This window comes from Rhinolophus sinicus, linkage group LG02 (genome assembly GCF_036562045.2).
Source record: "Rhinolophus sinicus isolate RSC01 linkage group LG02, ASM3656204v1, whole genome shotgun sequence".
In the NCBI taxonomy this organism is placed as follows: Eukaryota; Metazoa; Chordata; class Mammalia; order Chiroptera; family Rhinolophidae; genus Rhinolophus; species Rhinolophus sinicus.
Genome location: NC_133752.1, coordinates 168,638,964 through 168,663,214, shown reverse-complemented (window position 1 = coordinate 168,663,214; position 24,251 = coordinate 168,638,964). Strand labels below are relative to the sequence as shown.

Here is a 24,251-nt window from a genome sequence, read left to right as displayed (position 1 = left end):
GAGCTTAGCGGCAGCTCAGCTCAAGGTGCCATGTTCAATCTTAGTTGCAGGGGGCGCTGCCCACCATCCCTTGCGGGAGTCGAAGAATTGAACTGGCAACCTTGTGGTTGAGAGCCCACTGGCCCATGTGGGAATCGAACTGGCAGCCTTTGGAGTTAGGAGCATGGAGCTCTAACTGCCTGAGCCACCGGGCCGGCCCTGGGGACCTATTTTTAAAGAATTTCACAGATGGTTATAGCTCACAGTCAAGTTTTCAAACCACTATGGTAAAGTTTTGTAAGTATCACATGGAAAGGCAGGTAGTTGAAAGAAATCGCCTAATTATCTTGCTGTAATTTAAAAAAAAAAAATTCAATTTTACTTCTTTTAATATTCTGAAAAATATCAGCTCGAGATGACCTGAACTAAACGGAACAAAATAGAAGATGGTAGAACATTTGATAGTCACAGATCAGTATTGACATGAACTAGACTTGAATCAGGCCTAGATTATCAAGTGACTTAAATTTGACAGTAAAGGAAAGTTACGAGAGAAGCATGTGAGTAGGGAAGTAGAATAATAGTACGTACTGTTATCTTTTTTTTTTTTTAATTGGGGAATATTGGGGAACAGTGTTTCTCCAGGGCCCATCAGCTCCAAGTCAAGTCATCCTTCAATCTAGTTGTGGAGGGCGCAGCTCAGCTCCAAGTCCAGTCGCAGTTTTCAATCTTTAGTTGCAGGGAGCATAGGCCACCATCCCATGCAGGAATTGAACTGGCAACCTTGTTAAGAGCTCACACTCTAATCAACTGAGCCATCTGGCGGCCCTGCTGTTGTTATCTTTTAAAGAGTTGAAATTTCTTGTTGAAGGCAGCACAGTAATTTCATAGTATTTAAGTATAGACTATGAAGGCTTAAGGTACCTCTCAGTGCAAAAAGATGATACTGAAAAGTATTAATGTGGCTACATTGATTATTATTTTGATATTTTACAAGCCCTGTAAAGAAGAGATTAGTACATTAATCTAAAATAATTAAGATAAGGTAAACAGATGTCACTGGAAACTTGAGAGAAGTGTAATGGGTCAGTCATTTAAAAACTCATTTCAATTTATAAGTGAGGATAAATGTGTATTGTTTGTATTTTAGTACTAGTGGTTGGGGGAGGGGTGGTAAACAAAGATGTTAAAAATGTTTTTGCTGATTGGTACTCAACTAAAAATCATATGTGACTCTTTTCAGCCATTAGGCTAATCAAAAATAAAACTGAGAACTGTGTGTTTAGGTCTGAGGGAATCACAGATGATTATTACATAGTCTTTGCTCTGTAGAAGCCTGTAATTTTATAGGTGAATAAGACATATACCAGTAACAACAAGAACAGCATGTTGGCCTTTTTCTTTGATGGAGTAATAGGAAAAGGGTCTTGCTGGGAAAGCCATTGCTAGAAGGACTAACTCATCTACACAGCTAGTCCTTACAGTCATTAAAGGCACAGTATCTAAGTGTATATAGTGAATCTGTTTGAGAAAATACATTGAGAGTATGATCTGGGGGGTCGCTCAGGAGAGAGAAAGAGAAAGATGGTGCTGATTCATGGTGATACCAGGTGTTGTTGGGCGTGGGTGGGGGTCCATTTGCTGGGAATGGAGGCCTACTTTGGCGCTATTTCATGGGTCACAAGATACAGCCATCTGGGAGAAGGGAAGGTAATGATTAGACATATCCATTGTGTACCAGCCAAGTGGACTGAGATTGCGGGAAGAAGCCGCTTCTTGAGGGGCCATGCAGTAAAAAAATCAAGAATCTATGTACAGCTATGTGTAGTAATCCATTTAATTGTTGAAGCAATCAGGATACTATTATTTTTCCCATTTTTCAGGTAAGAAAACTTAGACCAGGGAAGTGAAAGAATTGCCCTCGATCACAAAGCTAGGCAGTGGTCGATCTAGGATTTGAACCCAGGATGTCTGACCTAAGAGATGAGAATTGTGTACCACCTCCTCTAGCCTAACTGAGCCTTTAGTGTCTGAAGCCAAATGAGGTTGGGCAAAGCAGTGACTGACGAGTGGTATAAGCCAAATTCTGTAAGGCTTTGTGACTGGTGTGCTGTTTTGTAGGGGCAGACACAGTTTTTTGATAGATACAGATATAATTTTTGGTAGATGAACATTCCATGTGAATATTGTGGTGTAACAAAGGATGTGGAAGTGAGATGATGGCAGAATATGGGCCTGGAGAGGACATTTGGATGGGTCTTATAGTATGTGCGAAGCACTCAGTCGTGGAAGGTGGAAAAAGACAAGGTGGGATCCTTTTGAGACCCGTAAAGGATTCCTGAAGCCAATTTCCTAAAGAAACTTGGGTTTTATTTGATTATATACTTACCGGAGAGCTATTGAAGGCTTTTGAGTGGGACATGACATGACTGGAATCAATATTGGGAAGTGAGTTAGGATCACTTTTTTATCCAACCAGCCTGGCCACAGCGGATTTGGAAAGTAGAGGATAGATGTAAGATACAAAGATTCAAAGGTTGGTTGAATGAGGGGAGAAGTGAGATAAGTAATTTAAAACAACAGTAAGATCTCATTAGTACTGAGGGTGGGAGAAATTAGTGGAACACATTGAACCCCCAGAGGTCAGTAGTATCATGTTTACAGATTGAAGGCAGTGATCTAGGAAGTGGCATCATCCTTGTAGGATGCTGAGATCAGAGAGACAAATGCAAGTCAGAAGTTCATCCCCAGCTTGTGACCTCAGGCGAGTTGGCTTGATCTCTGTTTAAGTCTCAGCTTTCTTTTGCTAAAGTAGGATTAATAATACCTGCCTCGTTAGTATGAGGAAAAATTGAATTTAGCCCTGTGTATGAGTTTTCTGTTGCTGCTGTAAAATTTACCACAAACTGTATGCCTTAAAACAACACAGATTTCTTACCTTACAGTTCTGTAGGTCAGAAGTCCAGCACAGAGACTCAATGGCTAAGAAGGCGTTGGCAGGACTGTGTTCCATGGCAAAGTTTTTGTTTGTTTGTTTGTTTTTCATTCTCCATCTTTAAGAGGCTACCCATATTCCTTGGTGCATGATCAACTTGCTCCATCTTTAAAGCCAGCCATGTTGCATTTCTCTCCAACCTTTCTTCTTCAGTCACACCTCACTCTGACTCTTGCCTCCCTCTTTTGAGGACCCTTGTCTGGACCACCAAGATAATCCAGCACAGTCTCTCCATTTTATCGCCCCATCTGAACTAAACCACATCTGCAGTCCTTTTGCCGTGTAAGGTAGTCAGGTAACATAATCACAGATTAAGGGGTCAGGACATGGACTACTTGGGTAGATGGGTGGGGACACCACGGTGTCACACTGCCTGGAATGTTAGTGATTTCTCATATTGTTGGTATTGTTCTCGTCGGCATCATTGCTGTAAGCGACCAGGATTACTCATCCCTAGCATTTCGTAACACATCACAGTTGTCACTGAGGCTACAATTGAAATTGTATTTCCATTCAGGGCTCTACTGGGTTTGTTTGGCAGAGATGTCAGTCTGATAATATAAGTAATTTACCAACATTTAACTTGAAATGGTATATTATTTTTTAGACGTACTCGGGAAGAAAAGAGGAACTCTTAGGTTTTGCAAAGATGTTTTTTTCCAGATAATAGCATGAGAGTCATAAATCCATTTTATCATTAGAATATAGTTGTGCCATTTTCTGATTAATGAATTACAACTAAGAGGACTGCTAACGTTTTCTTTCTTCCTAAAACATTTCTAGGATATCTGGTTGGGGGGATTATGTTTTATATAATTTGCTTTATATTTTATGGTTTAGATAATTGTTTAACAGCAAATAGTTATATTTATTAGAAGGCAGCAAAATTTTTTATACTGTTGGGTTGCTACTTATTTTTTAAAACCTTCATATTTATATACCAGTCATCCCTGAAAATTACTCTTGAACAGGAGGTTAGTATGTGTGCCTAAAATGTTAAGTTTTTTATGTGGCCAGATGAGGGCACTTTTTCTTTACATTTCTAGAGTTTGAGCTGTGAAGCAGATTTGTTTTTCCTCATCCAAGCTGTTACTTACTTTCTGTTATTATTGCCAGTGAGAGAAATAGTTTTGACATTTTTAGTGTTTTGGTTGTGTTGTATTATCATAGGTTGATCTTTCCCCAGAAGAAAAAGCTTCAGTTTCTTGCAAAGGTTTTTATATATGGAAACTTTAAAACAAATGACAAAATTTCTGTGGAACAAGAAACAAATGTGTATGTGATGGGTAATTTTGCTTATAATTAATAATATAAGTTGAAATTTACTTTTAACCAAATTTCAGTACTCTCAGTGTGTCTACAGCAAGATAGAAGGGACGTGAATCTCATCAGATTTCTAATGCCTGCTTTACACCAAATCACTGTCACTTTGCATTACCATCAAAATCAAAATGGAGAGAAAGTAAAATACCAGACATATTTTGTCTTACAACAAACAAACAATAAACAAATATATGTCAGGACTACAATCTAACACCTGTAAGTAAAATATCAGAAATATGACATGTTTACCTGTTTTTATTTGTCATGATGGCTGTTGAGGGCTAGATTGAGTAGGGCAGGGTTTCTAAGGTTAGGCTGTGTAATGATTTGAGAAACAAGCCCAACTGCAACTACTTGGTGTTGATGTGGATGGTGTAAGGAGAAAACCAAACACAATAATGTTGAGGTTTGTACAACAAAGCTCCTGTCATTTCACCATAGACAAATAAAATTGACCACTCTTTTTTTTTTTTTGGAAGTTCAGTTTCTGAACAACAGTGAAACGAAACCACTTGTTATTTTATGAAATTAATGAAAATAAACATCATCAAAACTGGATTGACTTGAAGGACATTAACAAGGACGGGGAGGAATCAGCAAAGATGAGTTCAGGGAGCAAGTTTGTTTAATATTGTACACGATTTGACTGGTCATGAGAAGGAATGAATTATTTTTAAACTATGTGTATAACAAGATGAGTATGAATAATACCTCCCTGGAGTAGCTTTAAGCAAGCTGCTATCAAGTGAGTCTGAAAGGGGTGTCAGCTGAGAGAAGCCAGTAAATCTTAGTGTCCTGTAGTAATGCCAGAGAGCAGTTGTCATCACTGTCATCATAACCCCTCTTCTGAGTGCCAGCCACGTGTTGGGTGCTTTTCCTGCTTGTTCACTTATTCTTGTTAACCCTGTGAGACAGGTAGTTTTATTTTTTTATTAGTCCCATTTTAAAGATGGGAAAACTTAGGCTCAGAGACCTTAGCTAATGTGTTCACTGTCACAGCAACTGGTAAAGAATGAATTCTCAGACCAAAATTCAGGTCATAAGGATTAAAGACACTTTAAAATTAGGTGGAGTATGTATCATCAAGAAGCAAGGGCTTTGGGTTGAAAGGAACGAGTTGTTCCCAGTCAGCTCTGTGTGTCTCAAAGCGCCATCTGCTGGTACGTCGAGGAATAGCAGCTGGGATGCTTGCTACCTGTGAGGGAAGATTTGGTGAGGCCTCAACAGCAGGCACCTCCGGTCCTACTGATGGACTGTTATTAGTATTAGTCTCTTAAAGAGAAATAAGAGTTCTCTAGTGTTTAACATCCACCAGCCTTTAACATCTTGTCTTTTTTAAACCTGTTGGTTGCTAAAAAAAAAAGGAAAGAAGAAAGTAGTGATTTTTCTGTCCCCTGACTTTGTATTTTATAAATGTATAAAGATGCATTAGAGCTGAATGTCCAGCAGGTCTTATTTTTGTTGAAACAGGGTAGCATTCTTTGTTGCCTAGACCTTACCAAGACTTGAGTCTTTCTGAATAGTAAACCAAACAAATCTTTTTCTGCTGACAGTCCTTTTTAGTATAGTAAATATTTTAAACCAAGAAAGTTACAGATCTTTAATAAGAATTGACTTTTTCTCGCTCATTCATGGAGCATTCATTGGGAGCTTTCTAAGTGCCAGCCATTCAGCTTGGCATATTGGACACAGATGTAAGACACAGCTGTGCTCTTGCTATTGAGTGTCATCTAGTGTAAGAGCTCAGGAAGTAAAGCAGTCATTACACTGACATGGGATGTGTACTTTGACAGTGGGCGGGGTGTGGGAAACCACACACTGCTGCCTGGTGAGGAGGGGGGTGGGGGAAGCCTTCGCTTCATGGAAGGTGAAATCTCTGAGCCGAATCCTGAAGCACAAGTGATCAGATGATTTCTAAGATCGGTGACTCAGAGGACGGACTGGTTTTGTTTAAGAGAAGATGTTTGTTTTGAATATTTTGGGAGTGGCACCTAGGTTTTGCGGTGTCTATTTGGTTTTTAGGAATAGGGGAGTAGAATTTTTTTGTTTTTAAAGGATTTTTTTGTCTGGAGATGAATATTGGAGAGTCATTTGGATAGAAGTGCTCGATAAGTTCACATAATATAGGAAAAGAGGGGAGGAAACTAGGGAATACCTGGAAAAGTCAGCGGTAAGACCTGACTAGGGTATTTCTTGGAAGCCAAAGTCAGAAAACAGTATTTCAAGAAGAGATGATTGATTATACCTATGTATCCTAAGCAATAGGTCAGTGGAGGGAAATGGCAGTGTTTATAAGCAGAGGAGGCCAAGTAAGGTATTGGATTGGATTAGGACATCACTTACTTAAGCATGAGTAGGTAGTGGAATGTTAGATTTCAAGTAACATTTCAGAACTGTACCTATTCTTCTCTAAACCTATTTTACAACGTTAGGGCATTCAGGACCTCTTGGAAACTGCAGGCACGGCATGGCTAGATGATGTCCATTTATTTTGTTCCCTGCCCATCATCCTCTCTTTCTTCTGAGAATCTGACCTGTATTTCCCTGGAGAATAACTCTCATTCTCAGGCATGGCCTTAGTGGTGAGTATTTATTGCAGCCTGACCCCGGTGATGGCTCAGGAGAGTACAGGATGTAAGCTGGGTCACTGAGACTTGATCCTGGGACTTTGCTTAAGCTCTAGAGGAAGAGAATCTCAGTCTCTCTCTCTCTCTCTCTCTCCCTCTCTCTCTCTCTCTCTCTCTTTCTCCCTCTCTCTCTCTCTCTCTCTCTCATTGCATTTGAAACTGGAAAAGTGTAACGCCCAGAGCTGTCCTCATGGAATTAATATCTGTGATCTCTGAGACAGGGAAAAGGAGGAGGCATAACGCAGGGAGGCAGGTGAGGGCCTAAGACAGACAGATAGATACACACCTTTATCGTCTGAATTGAGTCTCTGGATCCAGCTATTCCTAAATCTACTCCTGGACCTTTCAGTTATTTGAACCAATAAATTCCTTCTTTTGCTTAAGCTATTTTGAATTATTGGATTTTCTGTCATTTGATGCTGTAAGAGTCTCATTCCCCTGAAGAATGCCTGTGCATTTAGGCATTAAAAGGTATGCAAATGATACAGAGGTTTACAGCTTGGTAGGGGCCCCCTGAACCTAATTAAATGCCACTGCTTTATTCAACATTATTATCTTGAAAATTTGCCCCACAAATCTAGATCCAGTATTGTTATAATTAATTAATAGCCATCTTGAACAATTTGATCTTTATTGCAGACATGCACATAACATTTATTGTAGTTGGGACGATAAGGTATATTTATTAATGCCTTTTAGATTAATCACAAGTTAACCGATTTGTCCCCTTCAGTTTCTTTCAGCAAGGATATCCTTTTTGAAATGTTGGGATTCCATTTTATTTATTACCTGTCACTATAGACTTATAAATATTCTTGCTAAGCATAAATCTTAGATCTAGGAATCAGAACATAACCCATGAAAACAATATAATTTGCCAAAAACCTTATAAAATCCAAATACGAAGTTGTCCCTGACTCTAGCTAAGTAACTTGAAGAAAAAGGAAAAGGGATTTGTTGATTTTGTCATTAAGGAGTTAGCATCCAATTCAATACTCTTCATGGATATTTAAAAATGTAATTTTAATAACCTTTGCTGAAAGGTAGCATTGGAAATAATAGGGCAGTTTGAAACTGCTGGTATGATAATACGATTTCAGAGGACATTGTGACATCTGCGGTCATTTAATAGGTTTGAGTTAACGAGGCTGCCCGCATAGAGGATGACTTATTTTTTCTGGCCTGCAATAGCTACGGCTCCAACAGGTGCACAGTGATGCCTGGTTTTGCTTAATATCAAACAAGAAAGTTGGATTATAATCACCTGTGGATAACTGAAACTGTGCCTGAATTTAATACACTAAATTTGCTGTTAGATATTTATAAAAGAATAATCCCAACTAATGTCTAATTAGTAGGTTGAAAAAAGGAGTAAAAAGTTTAGATTGAAGTTGAGTCCCAGTCCACACTCCCTGTGGTCTGGATGTATGTTCCTTGAAATTGGCCTGATGTGCTCAACCTCTGTGTTTTGCTTTATTCCCTTTCTAGAATACCATTTGTGACTTAGTATCCATCCGTTGAAAGTCTTGTATTCTAATTCAACTCACGTTCTGAGAAGCTTTTCTAGACTCTGTAATCAGACTTGCTCTCTTCCCATTTATTAGCAAACATCCTCCCTTTCTCCTTGCCTCCATTTCTCCTTGCCAGGATTTTTATTTTATTTCTGCTAAGGTACATACATGCTTTAGGCCGTTAAGTGTTAGAAGGTCAAAGAAGAACAATAGGCCATGTCTGCCCTCTGGTGGTTGAAGGAGACATTGCAACAAATAATTATAAAGATGTGTGCTAAACTCTTACCAGCCGTGGCATCTTCCATTTCTTTTATTCCTACTGCATTTATTGGTTCACTCATTTATCAGGCATGTAATGAGTGTCTTCATATGACAGCCTTTATCAGTGCTTTAAAGGAGGCTTGTCTGGTGTAGTAGCATTCTCGCCTTCAGTTACAATAGTTAACGTATGTACGGTCTCACAAACAGAAGTCCAAAAGCATGCTTCTAGCACATCTAGATAGGACTTTTTGGGCTCCATATTTGGGTAGCAAAGTGTTTTCCTATCTACAGCTAACATATCTAGGCCTACTGAGCTTCAAACTGGTTGTACATGTGATGGTTGAAGAACGAGGCAATATTGTATGTTAATTCTCTTGGCTGCCTAACAAAGTAGCAGCTTAAAACTATAATAAACATTTAATATCTCAGAGTTTCTGTGAGTCAGGAGTTGTGATAGTGATTCAGCTGGATGGTTCAGGCTCAGAGTCTCTTAGGAGAGTGCAGTCAAGATATTCGTCAGGGCTGCAGTCATCTGAAGGCGGTAACGGGCTGGAGGATGTGCTTCTGTGTTGATCCTGCTTGACAGGAGGCCACAGTTGTTCCCGTCATTCTCTTGGCTTCACCCAGTGCGAGTGATTCAAGCGAGCACAAGATAGAAGCCACAGTTTTAGAAGGCAAGCTTTTGTCATTTGTGCCATATCCTATTGGATATAAAAATCGGAGCTATTTAGTGTATAAGGGCTGGAATACCAGGAGGAGAGACTTACTGGGGGCCACCTTGTATGCTGGCTGCCACACGTTGTAACCTTCTGTTGGTAAGCATCTGTCAATGATTTTGGGCCCATACAACGAAGACACTAGGACATTTTCCGATGGAAGTATTCTAGAGTGAAATAGGGGGTTGAAGAATTAGATCAGCTCATCTTCACTTTAATTTTCATTCTTCATTCCCCTGCGAGAATGTCGGTGAGTTCTCAGTGCTCCCAAGCTGACACTTTCAAATGCTGCACTTAGAGAAGCAGGGAAAGAATGGTAATAGAAATGAGTTTTATTAGAACATACGTTTATGAAAGTGAGACTGGAACATACTAATTTTTTAACAATGTGATCTATTTCAACTTACATTTCTGTGCCAGGCAGTGAGTGAATGCTTAGTAAATGATGGCTGACTAAGCTTCACAGAAACTACTGCTTGTTTCTCAAAGATTTGTTGTCAAATTACTTACATATTTTTCTTCAAGTAATGAGCACCATTTGTACTCTGCAGCCTGTCAGAACACTGCTAGCTTCAAGGTCATGATGAAAAATGGAAAAATACACTTGATTGGGGAGTAAGGAGAGTGTGGCCACTTCATACATTGAGCTAGGCCATTCGAAACAGATATGCGTGAAGTGTCTAGACCAGAATTTTACTTTTTATTATGAAGAACATCAGGACTTGGAAATAAAATTAGAACGGAAAATTAATGTTGCCACTCCTCTCTGCTACGTTCCCCCCAAATTGTTTTCCTCTTTTATTTTCCATTCTATTTCAATATATCTTTTTCATAAATCTGTTTTCAGGTTGGCATGTTCAATTTCAAAATACAATAGTGATACTTCCAGTGTTGTGCATGTATGAGAAGGAATGTCGGAGGATATATACAATTTAAAAGATTAAAATTATATCGATCTGTTTTTCATATAATGGTTTCGGTACCATTTTAGAAACAAATCATATTAGAAATGATTTTTGTGGCTCTGCAATTTTATTGATGCTTCCGGTGATGGCCAACCTAGAGTAACTGCTTCCATGGAATAACTGTAACATCCTGTTTATCTTTAAGGTCTTAGTTTGCAAATTTGGCTGAGGGAATTAATATACTAATACGTTTGTAATCCCCCAAAGGCCAAAACGATAGATTTGTAATATGTTATATGTTGATATTATTCTCTTTAGAATGTAGGTGTTTTCATTCAGAGTGTATTCTTTTTATGAGTTTAATGCATTCATTTCTTATTTTATCTTGTGATTGTTTATTTACATTTATAATTTATGTGCAAAGCCATTGTGTATATTTAGTGGTAAGTAATGTAAATTTAAAAGAAGGTGCTTTCACTGAACAAATATTTATGGGGCTTCTATTATATATCAAGGCCTCCTTGATGGCTTTTGGGTTCCCAGTGATGAACAAAACAGGCCCTGTCACTGAATTTTTGCAGCTGCCAGCATAGAGGAGAGATGGACATTAGACTGATATGATGGACATTAGACATGGGTAAACTATAAGCGTAGAAATACAAGCATATTTTAAAATATTTAAGCTGAGACTAGAAAGAGGAATAAGGGGAGTTAGTTTGCCAGGGAAGAGCCCTCTAGGCTTCAGAGACCCGCAGGGTCTGAAAGCTGCCAGAGCGCCTGGATGAGTGAGGGGAGAGCATCCCTGGCTGGAGACACACGGCCAGGGGCTACTGTGCAGGACCTTGTAGCTCAGTGAATGTCTTAGCATCTTATTTCAAGGACTGTGGGGAACTGTTGAAGGTTTTAAAGAGGAATAACATTTTCTATGTTACTTGGCTGCCAGGCAGAGAACTAAATGGTGTGAGACTTAGGGGAGAAAAAGGAGAATAATTAAGGAGCTATTGCATCTCTCCAAATGAGGAAAAGGTGGAGGATGGATGAGGAGGGAAGTGTTAGGGGAGATGGAGGCAAGTAGATTAGTTGGAGAGAGATTTTGGAGGTAGACTGAACAGAATTTGTTGGGTTACATGGGAGGAATAATTTCCAGCTTTGTGATTTATGCAGCTGGGTGGAAGTTCCATATTTGAAATGAGAAAAGTGGTTTGTTCTTTGAGGGAGGGGGCAGGTTGGGAATGAGGCAGGAGTTGTGGATTGAAGGACAGTGGTCAAGAGATGAGTTCTTGGTAAGGAAGTTTGAGATGGTTGTGGGAAAGCCCAGTGGAGATTGTAGGCAGGCAGTTGAGTATACAGGTCTGGAGAGTGGGTTTGAGAAATAAATTTGGCAGTGTCAACACGTTCATACGATTTAGGCCAATAAACAGACTGTAATATATATTCTTAATTCTTGTTTGGACCAGTGATAGAACAAGGATGATGTAACTGTGCTAAAAATTTTATTGACCGAAAAATAACTACTTTTTGAATAATTAATAAGAATCAGGAATGTTGCTTAGAAAAAGCTTTCGGAAATAACCAGAACTTTCCTTTCATTAGAGCTTTTTGTGTTTCAATGTTACCCTCCCCTTCTTGATCTCATCCTAGAGGAATTTGATTACTTGCTTTTTCTGTGCTATTTCGAAGACATCAATCCATTTTCTCATTTAATGTGGAGATCTAGTTAGAACATGTTGATCCCCCATTTCTGCCTTGTAGTGTGTTTTTTAGGAATTGCTAATCAGCTGAGTCGTGTTGTTAGTCTCATTTTTTCCCACAGACTTTCTTAAGCTTCCTTGTGCCCTTTTGATAGAAAACCATCAGTGTCGCTAGAACCATCATCCTGACATTTTTTGTTTGTTTGTTTATTCTCTCTCGTTTTGGAGTATTCTTGAAATCTTCCTTCCTCTTATTAGACAATTTTAGGGAATGTTTAGCTATATTCATATTTTAAGTGGTCGAAATACAGGTTTCAAGCTAGGAAAACTTCCTTATGGCTAATAAGGCCTTTCCTTGAAGCATTACTAATAAGTAAATGAATTATCAGTTGATTGGATGATTATTTCTCCTTTTGATTCTTTTTAAATTCCCCAAATAACTTTCTCTTAATAGTCATTCATTCATGTATTAACTGAATGCAAAGTCTGTTGCAGACACTACAGAAGAGAAAGCTGGGAGATAACGTTCTGCACTCAAGGTCCTTCCTACATCTGTACCCCTTGTCGTAAAAGCAGAGAGCTTTTTAACAATCGGAAAGTCTGCCTAGTAGGAAATATAGTTGTTATTGGGGCATTGTAGAGTTAAAAGTCAACCTTTGAAGCCCAGCGTATCTAAATTATTTCCCATGCTGGAGAAATGAAACATGATTTATTTAGTCAAATTTCAGTTACCTCAGGGTCATTTCAGGTTCCCTATATGGTCTTCCTCTTTTTGCTTGTCTTACTCGGGCGAGACAGCCACTCAGTGTGTTTTAAGAGGGGGTCCCCAAGGAAAAGGGACTTCCTTATTCTCATCCCTCAAGATGGACAGGCCTGAGATTAGGTAAAGAGCAACTAGGCCGCCAGAACCAGTTTCCACAGAGGTTTTAAAAAATACCATTGTGAAAACAAAATGAGCAACGAGGCCCAGATATTCGACAGGTAGGCAGCACAGAAGTGGGAAAGGGAGAATGAGACGGGTAATAACTGGGAGAGTATGTGATTCATTAGTTTTCTAGGACATTAATATACTTGGTATTTCATGTCACTGGCTTTAAACTTCTTAACCATGACCAACGATAAGAAATACATATGATTACATGAGCCATCGTTCACCTACAAATACATTTCCTTATATAAAAATGAAATGAAAAAAATATTCTCCCCTTACTCTGTACCTTCTCTTCTGTTTTATCATTTAAAAGTGCTGGTAGAAAGCATCCCATTAACTGTCTTTTATTCTCTCATGGGTCATATCAGGATTTAAAAATACTGCCCTCTGTAACAGTGAGATTTACATGGGCAAGAATGGAGGTGAAGTAAGGATTGTTTCTTACGTGTAACTCTCGTGGGTCATGTGCCGGTGTGTAGCAGTCAGACTGTCTGAATAGCCTGGCACCTAGCTTTCCACAGAGCAAATATCAAGTTAATGTTGAGTGCCGTTCAACAAACAGTCAGCAGTCTTCACGGCCGTGCGTACCAATTGGTTGTTGCTAGTGTCATCCTTGCGCCCTAAACGCATCTTATTGCAAGACAGGAGATTCTTGTTTATCGACAACAGCTGCCAGTAAGCAAAATATTTAGTTGTACAGAATAAATTATAGCCTAATTAGGTAAGAAGTATCCACTGTGGCCGCAAATCACCCCAAAACTTAGCAGAATAATCATTTCTGAACATTCACAGTTCCTGTGGGGCAGGAATTCGGCAGCTGCTTGGTTGGGCAGTTCTGTCTCAAGGTATCTTAGGAGGTTGTAGTTTGGAATTGGCTGGGGCAGCAGTCTCTGAAAACTTGAAAACTGGGGCTGGAGGATCACATGGCAGACAACTTGGGGCTGGCCACTTGCTTTCTCTCCATGTGGGCCTCTGCACAGGGTTATGTGGCTCTCATGACCTGCAGCTGGTTTTGTCCAGAGTGAGTGATACAGGAGACTAAGGCAGACTGCACTGGAGGAGACCATACAAGGCTGTGGGCCCCAGGAAATGAGGCTCCTTTGGGGGCTGGCTCTCTTATAGGCTGGCTGCCATACCTTCAAAGGATGTCTTCATTAATAATGGCCTTGAATTTTTAATGAAGGGAAAGTAAACATGTAAAAATGCTTGTTTTATTTTCAATCTTATAAAGCATTTGATTTGCAGAGAAGTTCTGACATTTCTACTTTTCACAGGAAATTTGGAGAGAATTCAGTGGTATAAAAATAAATTTTACAAAATGGGATTCATGAGGAAATGCTGAATGATTAAGTGAGTTATATTTAATTAAATACAAAATGATGAAAAATTACTTAAATGTTGGGAAGACGCTACATGAAATTAATAAGAATAAAAAATAATTTACTTTTAGTAAAATTACTAATACTAATCATTAATAAGTAAAAATGACCTATTAACTAACTGGTCAGAGACATGTAAAGGATAGAAGAATTCATACGCATTCCAGTTAATTGAGTAGTAATTGGCAACTGTGGCCTGCAGACTAAATTCAGCCTGCTGCCTGTTTTTGTAAATAAAGTTTTATTGGAACACATCCAATGTCATTTGCTTATGTATTGTCTATGACTGCTTTCTCATTACAAAAATGGCAGGGGCAATAGTTGTAATGAAGACTGGTCCACAAAGCCTAAAATATTTACTATCCTTTGCAGAATAAGTTCTGTATGCTGCTCTAGATTTTAGACTTTTGAATAAAAGATAAGGTTTTGGAGTATTGATGAAACGCATAAATCCAAGGACAGTAGCATGTAAGTGAACATAAAAGAGGGTGCAGTGTTAACAGGGTTTTCAATTTTTTTAGAAGAAAGGTCTTAAGTAGAAGAGGGACAGGATATGCTAAAATTCACAATAATAGGGCTTCATTAGGCAAGACTTTGTTTATTAAGAAAATTCATGAGCTTTGAATAGGGCCCATGTGGGAACATGTGAAGCCAACATTTGAAAAGCAAATGTGAACATTATGTTAACCGAATTAGGTTATTGTAAAAAAAAAAAAAAGAAAAGAAAAGAAAAACATTTAAAAACTTCAATCAGTTTCTTACTCTAACTTGAAAGTAGGAATTTTATTTTTTACTACTTTGGAATCTGTTCTGGTTTATGGTTAGAGTTTTGATTTTTTTTTTTCCCCAAACATGAAAGTATAGTCTTGAAAATATGCCCTTGAGTAATTTCCTTTTTTTACCCGTCTACTGTAGAACGACTTGAAGAGATACAGGTACCTACCAGTCTTATGATAAGTGGCAGACAAATGTAAATGTGAAGTTTCTGGGTCAGAAGCACAAAGTTTAGGGCTCAGCGTCAGATGAGTGAGGACGAGGAGCTAGGCACTCACGTGAGGCTGGAATAGGACATCCCAGATGAAATGTATTTCTAATATATTTCTAATATGGAATAGTGCCACTAGCAGATACTCTCCTACCAGACTGGTTTTGGGGTCGTTATTAAAATCTGCTTTTCTAAACTAGTAAAAAGAGCTTATATCAAATATAATATAATTTAAGATTGTGGTATAAAGAGGAAACAATTGAGAGGTGAAGTAAGTGATGTTAGCATTTTAATTTAAGAACATAATGATAGCTGCCAGGTATTGGGCAGTTACACTGGTCCCAGTCACCGTGCTAGGTACATTTCAAAAAGTAGCTCATTTAATGCTCACAGTAACTCCATAGGATAAGAAATAGTGTTATGCTCACTCAGCACCTGAGTAAACTGAACTTTAGAGAGTTTAACTTGCCCAAAGTTAGTAGCAGGACTAGGACTTGAATTAGGGAGTCGCTCACTCCAAATCTCTCCACGTCACAGTGCTGGCCTGTAAACATCTTAACTTGTTTCTGGCTCCTGCTTTCCTTTCCATTTTCTTTCTCCTTCCTACCTCTTCTTCCTCTTCCCATTTCCTTTCTTTTTCTTTCTTCCCCTTTTTTTGGTAATTGTTAATTACATAACTAATGCATGCTTAGCAAAACAATTTATATGGCACAAAAGGGTATAAAGTAAAAAATGAAAGTAGCCTTAATCTGTACTGTTAAATTTAGCGATTCTCTTACCTGCCACTTTTACTCCAGATAGCGTACATATATACCAGACGTATTTCCCATGACAGGACATACAGTTATGCTTTATTATTTTTGACAGCTCTATGACATGATCCATAGTACAGATATACTTTAATTTGTGCAGCCATTTCCATTTATTATTCTCTTGACTTTTGGACTCTTGTTTTCTCTCTTCAATTTTTCTATGACCTTAAATGGTGTTTTATTGAGTCTAGTTTCTTGAATAGGATTTGGTTTCTGTATCATCAGGTCTTGTGACCCTTTTTTAACTCCTTGAAAGGTCTCTTTTGCTAAGTTATCAAACAGATATTTTATTTTTTATTTTATTTTATTTTTTTAAGGAGGGCGCCGCTCACAGTGGCCCATGCGGGGATTGAACTGGCAACCATGGTGTTGCTAGCACCACACTCTAACCAACTGAGCTAACCAGCAACCCCCAGATTATATTTTGTATGTCAATACTGATTTAAACATTTTTTGGGGAGCCTCTGTCTTTCAATCAAGCCCATGCAGGGATTGAACCGGCAACCTTGGTGTTACTAACACCACGCTCTAACCAACTGAGCTAACCAGTCACCCCCAGATTATAATTTGTATGTCAATACTGATTTAAACATTTTTTAGAGAGTCTCTATATTTCAATCAAGTGTTTTAAATTAGCACATAAAGACGATTTTAGAGTTGATTCTCCATAGGGTATTAGCCTGTAAAATCGTATACATGTTTAAAAAGATGTAGTGAAAAATTAGAACCACAAACTGTTGGGAAGTAGTTTTTCCGAAAGAGCATTAAGATAACCTAATTTCTCACTACATTTTAGTAATTTATTGAAATAAAGTACACAATTTACCATCATTGTTGATGTATTGGTTAATTATGCTTTTTATCTAGCTGTGATGCTTATTTTTGAAGTTTTGGGGAGTTTTTGTGTGTTTTTTTCTTTAGAAAACTCGCTTTTCTGAAAGGCAACAGGACTTAGTGTACTAATACATATTTATAACTGAATGAGGAGATGGGTGGGTGGGGAGGAGGAGGAAAGGGGACAAAACAATTCTATTTTTGTCTATTTGTTAGTACAACAATGTTAATGGTTACAGTAGAATATAAAGTTACCATGTCAAGCTAGCAAGAACTTCTTACAAAGCAAGATGAAAACCTACCTGTCTGCCACCTCGATTTAGGTTAAGTGTAAACAGCAGAAAGACGTTCTGTGGCAGAGTAGAAAAAGCATGGACTCCTTCCTTCTAATCCATTCCCTCAATTTTCTAGCAGTGAAACCCTGGTCACCTTTCCTCATATAATGTGAATAGTAAAACCTATCTGACAGCATTCTTGTGCAAATGAAAGATCAGTGTCTGTCTACAATAACTGGGATGATTTTCTACAAATGGTAGTTGGTACTATGTTGCTGCTGAAGCTGCTGCTCTGGTTTGTGATGAGTTTTCTGCTTTTTTCTCTCTCTGTGTTCCTTTCCTTCTCTCCCTTCCTCCCTCTCTCCCTCCCTCCCTTCCTCTCTCCCTTCCTTGAGAAATAGCTTAGAATAGTGATTTTTTTGGGTGGATTTATTACTGAGTAAGAAAATAACCAAAATGGGCCTTTTGGATTCCAGAATTGATCGATGATGTTGCTTTATTAAAAATTTCAAGTCCTTGCCTGTTGGCCACAATGGAACAAGAATTGACTTAAGTCCCGAGAGCCAACTTGTTGTATTACCTTTAGAAGGGACTATACCTCCTGCCAGCTGGATCTCCTTCCCTGTCCTTCTGGAGAGACGGCTGTCTTCTCTGCTGACTCCACGTTGTACTTCCAGTGTTGAGAAGCTCTTTGTTCTGATCTTACTCATGCTCTTGGCAGCATAGTTGGTCCTTGACATCTTTTCCCCTTGTCTTCATATACTTCTGGGTTTCATGCTGCTTTTCTGGCCACTCCTTTACTGGCTCTTTTTTCTTCTGCTATAGCCATACTCTTCTCCCTGCTGCTCTTCGAATATGCCAGTCATACTTATTTTGGAAGATCTTATTTACTTCTGCCTCAGGGCCTTAGCACTGACCTTTCCCTCTGCCTGGCTCTTTGCGCACATCTCATCTTTGGAATGACCCTTACCCTGACCCTAGCCACACTCCCAACTGCTCTCCGTTTTCTTTTTTCCGTAGCACTTACCCTTCTTATCATACTACCTAGTTTATGTGTTTATTATGTGTGTATTTGTCTTCTCTGATGAGAGTGTGAGCCCTATCGGGGCAAGGGTCTGCTTGTTTGTTTTCTTTTTCACACCAGCGCCCAGCATAGGGCCTGGCACATAGTAGGCCTTGTTGGTTGATGAAGGCACAGTGTCTGTCCTGTGTTCTCTGTTAGGTCGCCACATTCGCTACCAAGGCTCTTTGTACAGCGTATGCCAGTTAGTCACCCATAAATCTACGTCTCCAACCTAGTCATCTTTTCATTTGTGCGCTCACTGGCCTCTCCACTTAAGTGTCCATTGGACACAATTTAAAAAACCCAAAAACTTTGCTGCCATCCTTAATTTTGATCTTTCCTTCTTCACTCACCCTCCACCCACACCCTCGGGTCTATCAGTAGGCCCAGTTGACTCTTCCGTTTTTCAAAACACATCCCAAATCTGTCCACTTCTTTCTGTCTCTGCCACACTTCCCCTCTGTGCCACCATTCTGTCTTTACCCAAACAATTGCGGTAGCTTCACAGTTGTTCTTCTGCTTCTATCTTGACCCTCTACAATCCATTCTTCACAGTGTAGCCAGCAATGTCTTCTTAAAATGTAAATCAGATCACATCATCACATCACAGTTTTCCAGTGGCTTTACATAGCACTTAGAATAACATCCAAAGTCCTTTCTCTAACTTAGATCCAGCACTAGTTGACCCACCTCTCATCTTTTAACAGTTTTCCCATCACCCTGCACACTCTCGTCACAGGGGTCTTCTTTCTTCTCTCTAAATATGCCAACCTTAGAATCTTGAGGCTCACTGTCCACTCTGTCTGGATTTCTTTCCCCACGTCTCTGTCATTGTTTGAGCCAGTGTTTAAATGTTCGGCAATTTTCTTCACCATCCATTGTCTCAGTCACTTAGCGTACCTTAGTTCTTGGCCTAACCCTTTCCCACTGTCTTATATATTCTGTTAATTGCATTTCTTCCCCCCAGAAGCATGTAAGTTCCATGTTTGCATAGACCTTTTTAACCACTGTGTCCCTAATACGTAGAAAAGTGTCTGGCACAGACGTGATGACAGTAAATATTTGTGAAACGAATGAACAAAGGATATAAATTGTTTTTTAAAAGTTACAGATTTCTGTAATATTTAAGATGGTATTTTGACTAATTGATTCAGAATATCCTTAGGCAGAATGGAAAGAAATGGAAAAAATTCTGATTTGGGGCAAGAGGCACTAAGTAATTCTTATTGTTCTTTCTCTTAATAGAAAACAGAAAACAGCCAGCCACAGCCTCATTTTTTTCTTTTCATTTGCACAGTACAATATTTAAAAAATATTTTTCTCTTAAAATATCTTTAATTCAGGAGTAAATTTCTTTTGTGTGTGCTTTTGTTTTTCTGGTAAAGCACAAGAGATTTTCTTATAGTCTAAGCATTGTCTATAGCAAGAGAAAGCTTGAATGCCAAAATAATGTATAATTGGGGCTATTCATTATCTTGCCACATGCTAAGTAGATGCTTAAGGTTAATTGCTGCAGCAAAAGCCACTGGGATATTTAAGTTTATTTTATGAAAATAGGTTGTAAAATTTACAAATCTTTTTTTTCTGTCAGACAATAACATTATTGTGCAGAATTTATTTATTTATTCCTTTGCCCAAATTCTTGCAAATATGCACCCCAGATTTGATAGAGACTGTTCCTGTTACTATTTCTTTTTCATTATATGCTTCCTGGGGCTTACTTCTTTGCTATATATTTGGAAGAAAAAATCCTACTTAAGTTCAAATATTTTTAATAATCAGAGTGCTTCTACTTTTTTTTGTTTGTTTGTTTTTCTTAATGCCCTCTGAAGATCTCTGAGTGAGAAAGAAGTAGAATAAAAGTAAGGATCTTCTACTGAGGGGATGTATCATGTTACTACTTCATGACTGATTTTTACTATGTTATACTGAGGTGTGTCATTTGGTTTGTCCCAAAGAAGGAAATGGTGACAGTGGTGGCGGTGGCTGTTTCTAACTTGTGGTTTATTTCTTATCTTCAAGTTCCTGTTGCTTTGGGGCTGGGGGTGGAAGTTGGGATGATGGAATTTTTGAAGATGATGGAAATGTTCTAAAACTGGATGTGGTAATGGTTACGCAACCTATAAATTTATTAAAAGTCATTGAATTGTGCACTTAAGCCATGTATGGGGTTTATGAATGTAAATATAACTTGAATAAAACCAAACAAAAACTGAATTAATCCCCTTTGCCTTGGGTTTATTACTTCTTGCTTACTCTTAACTTCTTCACAATTATTCTGCTCTTCTTCGCCACATTTCCTTAGCTATTGAAAATCTTTTTCAATCATTCAGCCTCCTTCATAAGCTTATTGCCCTTTAGCTCTCATTTAGACTGGGTTTTGAGTCCAAAATCTGAATCCAATTCCAGCACTGATTATTTGTGTGACAGTGGGTAAGCCCCTGAGCCTCTGTCTCCAAATCTGAAAATATAGGTAGAATAGTAATAGGATCTGTTGCATAGGGACATTGTGAATATTATATGAAACCATATATTTGAAACCTTCTGTAAGTGTTAGCTATTTTTTATTGCCATTTTTTAAAGACTTAACAGTTGAGGCAGTAGAGCGGGGTGGTGGTGAACCAGCAGATCCTGGCATCAAACTCCATGGAATCATAGCATAGCTCCACCACTTTCCAGCTGGGAGAGTTTGGGTAAGACACTTAGCAAAGTGCTTTGCCTTCATTTTGCATCTTTATTGGAGATTTTAAATAACATTATCACATAAGGTTGTTGCAAGGGCCAATGATATAATCCATATAAAGTTTTTAACACAGGGCCTGGCAAAAGTAAGCACTCAATAAATGCTTGTATTACGTCTTTCTTTAGGACTCGCTCCCACCTCAGCCTTTTGTAAGCTGATTTTTGACCCCAGAATACTATGAACACAGCTTTCACAAGGGTTGTAGTGGCATCAGTGAATTAAGTCCATTGGCCCTTTTCAGTCGTCACTCTTTGACCATTCTGTCCTTGACAGTTTGGCCACTTCCTTGAAGTTTCCTTCCCTGGTTTCTTTGATATTACTTCTGGGATGGTTCTGATAGTCTGATCTCCCTAGTTAGGTTCTCTGTCTGGCTTCTCCTCTTCTCTCTACCACACAAGCTGGTATCCTCCATTGTCTCATTTGCTTCTCTTCTGTAAGTTTGTGTCTTTTGGGCCCTGATTTTCTTTCTTTCTTTCCTTCCCCCCCCCCCCCCCCCAGATGTATGTGTCCTTTGACCCGCAATAGATATTACCAGGTGACTGTCAGGAGCCTGACATCTACCTGTTTGAACCTGAGCAATTCTCCTTCTCCTTTCCTGTTCCCACTCCTTGTGCTGAACTCACACTCCCTGAAATTTCAGCAGCCCTGCCACCCGCCTTTTGCATCTGTGTTCTCTGGCTTGAGAACCAGAGGACACAGAGGACCAGCTCTCAGGTCCTCTGCTTTCCTGCTTCTCAGCCTCCACCTCTCTGCTTCCTCTTTTTCCCTTCTCCTTTCTGTCCAGATCGTCAGTATTCATTTAGGCGTTTCAAAAAGGCCACCCCCTCGCAAATACTTTTCTGAATTCCCCTCATCAGAATGCCTTCTCACTTCCCTCTGAACTCTCCAGAACACTGAAGCACCTCTCTTATGCCGCGATAATCTTAGATTAGTTATATGTCCTCTTGCCTCGTCATCTCTAAGCTCTTTGAAGCTGGAGGTAGACCTCCTTGTTTTTCTTTTCCTTGGTGCGCTGCTTCATGTAGAATAGGTCCTCAGTACATATTTATAGATCAGAAGTGGATTTGTTTTCAGTGATGAACTTTTCCTTTTTCATTCAGGGACTGGAGAGCTTTCCTTGAGTACAGTAGGTAACCTATTCTTTGTACAGAATCCTCACCCTGACACATATAGTGCACAAAACATGCATATTTTCACTTCTTGGTACATTTTATGAATTTTGGTATTTTCTTTTGTGTGCGCTTTCCTGGTTTTCTTTTTTTTGTTTTCTATTTCTTTTCTTTTTTTTTTTTCTTCTCTAGAGATAGAATGCTTATGTAGCTTACAGCACCCACAGACCTTGCAGTTTTGCCTACCTAATGTTCACTGGCAGTAAGAAGGAGTTACTTTGGTAGAATGCTAAAGAAAATGGTGTATTAATAGTTTTCTTTGAACTTAACTTTTTTCCCCCTTGGAAATGTGTTGGAATTAGATGTGATTCCATAAGTGGTTCTCCGTGGTTTTTGAAAACAATTTCGTTAACATTTTATTTTTATTTTTATTTTTATTTTTTTAAAGATTTTATTGGGGAAGGGGAACAGGACTTTATTGGGGAACAATGGTCAAATTGTTGTCCTTTCAATCTTAGTTGTGGGGAGTTCTGTTCAGCTTCAAGTTGTTGTTCTTTCAGTCTTAGTTGTGGAGGGCGCAGCTCAGCTCCAGGTCCAGTTGCCGTTGCTAGTTGCAGGGGGCACAGCCCACCATCCCTTGCGGGAGTCGAACCGGCAACCATGTGGTTGAGAGGACAGGCTCCAACCAACTGAGCCATCCGGGAGCTCAGCGGCAGCTCAGCTCAAGGTGCCGTGTTCAATTTTAGTTGCAGGGGGCACTGCCCACCATCCCTTGCGGGAGTCGAGGAATTGAACTGGCAACCTTGTGGTTGAGAGCCCGCGCTCCAACCAACTGAGCCATCCGGGAGGCAGCTCAGCTCAAGGTGCCGTGTTCAATCTTAGTTGCAGGGGGCAGAGCCCACCATCCCTTGCGGGACTCGAGGAATTGAACTGGCAACCTTGTGGTTGAGAGCCCACTGGCCCATGTGGGAATCGAACCGGCAGCCTTCGGAGTTAGGAGCACGGAGCTCTAACCGCCTGAGCCACCGGGCCGGCCCTAACATTTTATTTTGACAGCCTCTGATATTTTGAACGATCTGTCCCACTATATGAGGGACCTTATCTTAGCTGCTTGCTGCTGTGGAATTTATTTCCTATGCCTTCTTACTTTCCCGGACCCTCTCAATTAATTTATAGGGAGAAGGAGTAAGCAAAGTTACTGTTCACAACATGAGATACTTATGGGTGGGATAGTTAGGTAATTTATTAATATGGAAGTGATAGATGTAGCCAGAATGGGTTGTGAAGAAAAGAAAATCATGAATTAGCATATGGACCCAGTTAAAGATGGGTCAGCCCCACTCTATCAGTGGTTTGCTCTCCCAAGCTTGGTGTGTGTCAGGTGTACGAAAACTTCCTATTTTTGCGTGTCTGCCCAAGGTGGAGATGAGAAGTGGATATGCAGGAGTGGTCTGGTTGGTCTTGGCTGGGCAGTATCTACTGTGCTAGATTTCTATTTCTGAAAGATTGCAATGGTCACAGTGAGCAGAAGATAAGCTTCTTGACCATATTTCCATCATGCAAAACTACATATATGTCTTTTGTAGCAACTTAAGTCAACAAACCAGGCAGTTATTTGATGACATAAACACACATATGTAAACTGTTTTGGTTGGTGTGTGTGTGTGAGTGTGTGTGTGTCTGTGTGTGTGTGGCATTTTTGTAAAAATTGTTCTTGAAACATGCAAAAATAAATTAATCCTCTTTATAGCTTTATCACCATTTGTGTGAAGTTTGTTGTTACATAAGCACATAATCTATTATATAATGTATAATCTATAGAGGAGAAAAACCCTATTGCTATAGTTTGAAGATAGCAGACATTTTTACTAAAGGTACTGAACATTTAGGTTTACTAATATTTCCAAAGGAGAAATTAAAATACTGCTAGTTTGCAGACTGTTTTCTTTGGTGACCAGGCAAGAGGACAGAATAGGGATTAATGAAATATGAATGGCTTATAGTTTGCTTAATTTATCAGTGTTCAGATTTTCTTTGTAGGACTACATCCTGGATGTCTTGGAATTTCCAGTTTATGAGCATTTTTGGAATACTTATATTGACATAGTTAAT

The 24,251-nt window shown here is 39.1% G+C and overlaps 1 protein-coding gene across 20 annotated transcripts in view; it reads left to right on the top strand.

The window, feature by feature from the left end:
- Positions 1 to 24,251, top strand: part of PLEKHA5 (pleckstrin homology domain containing A5) — a 204,977-nt gene that overhangs the window by 56,178 nt on the left and 124,548 nt on the right. The window lies entirely within an intron of this gene.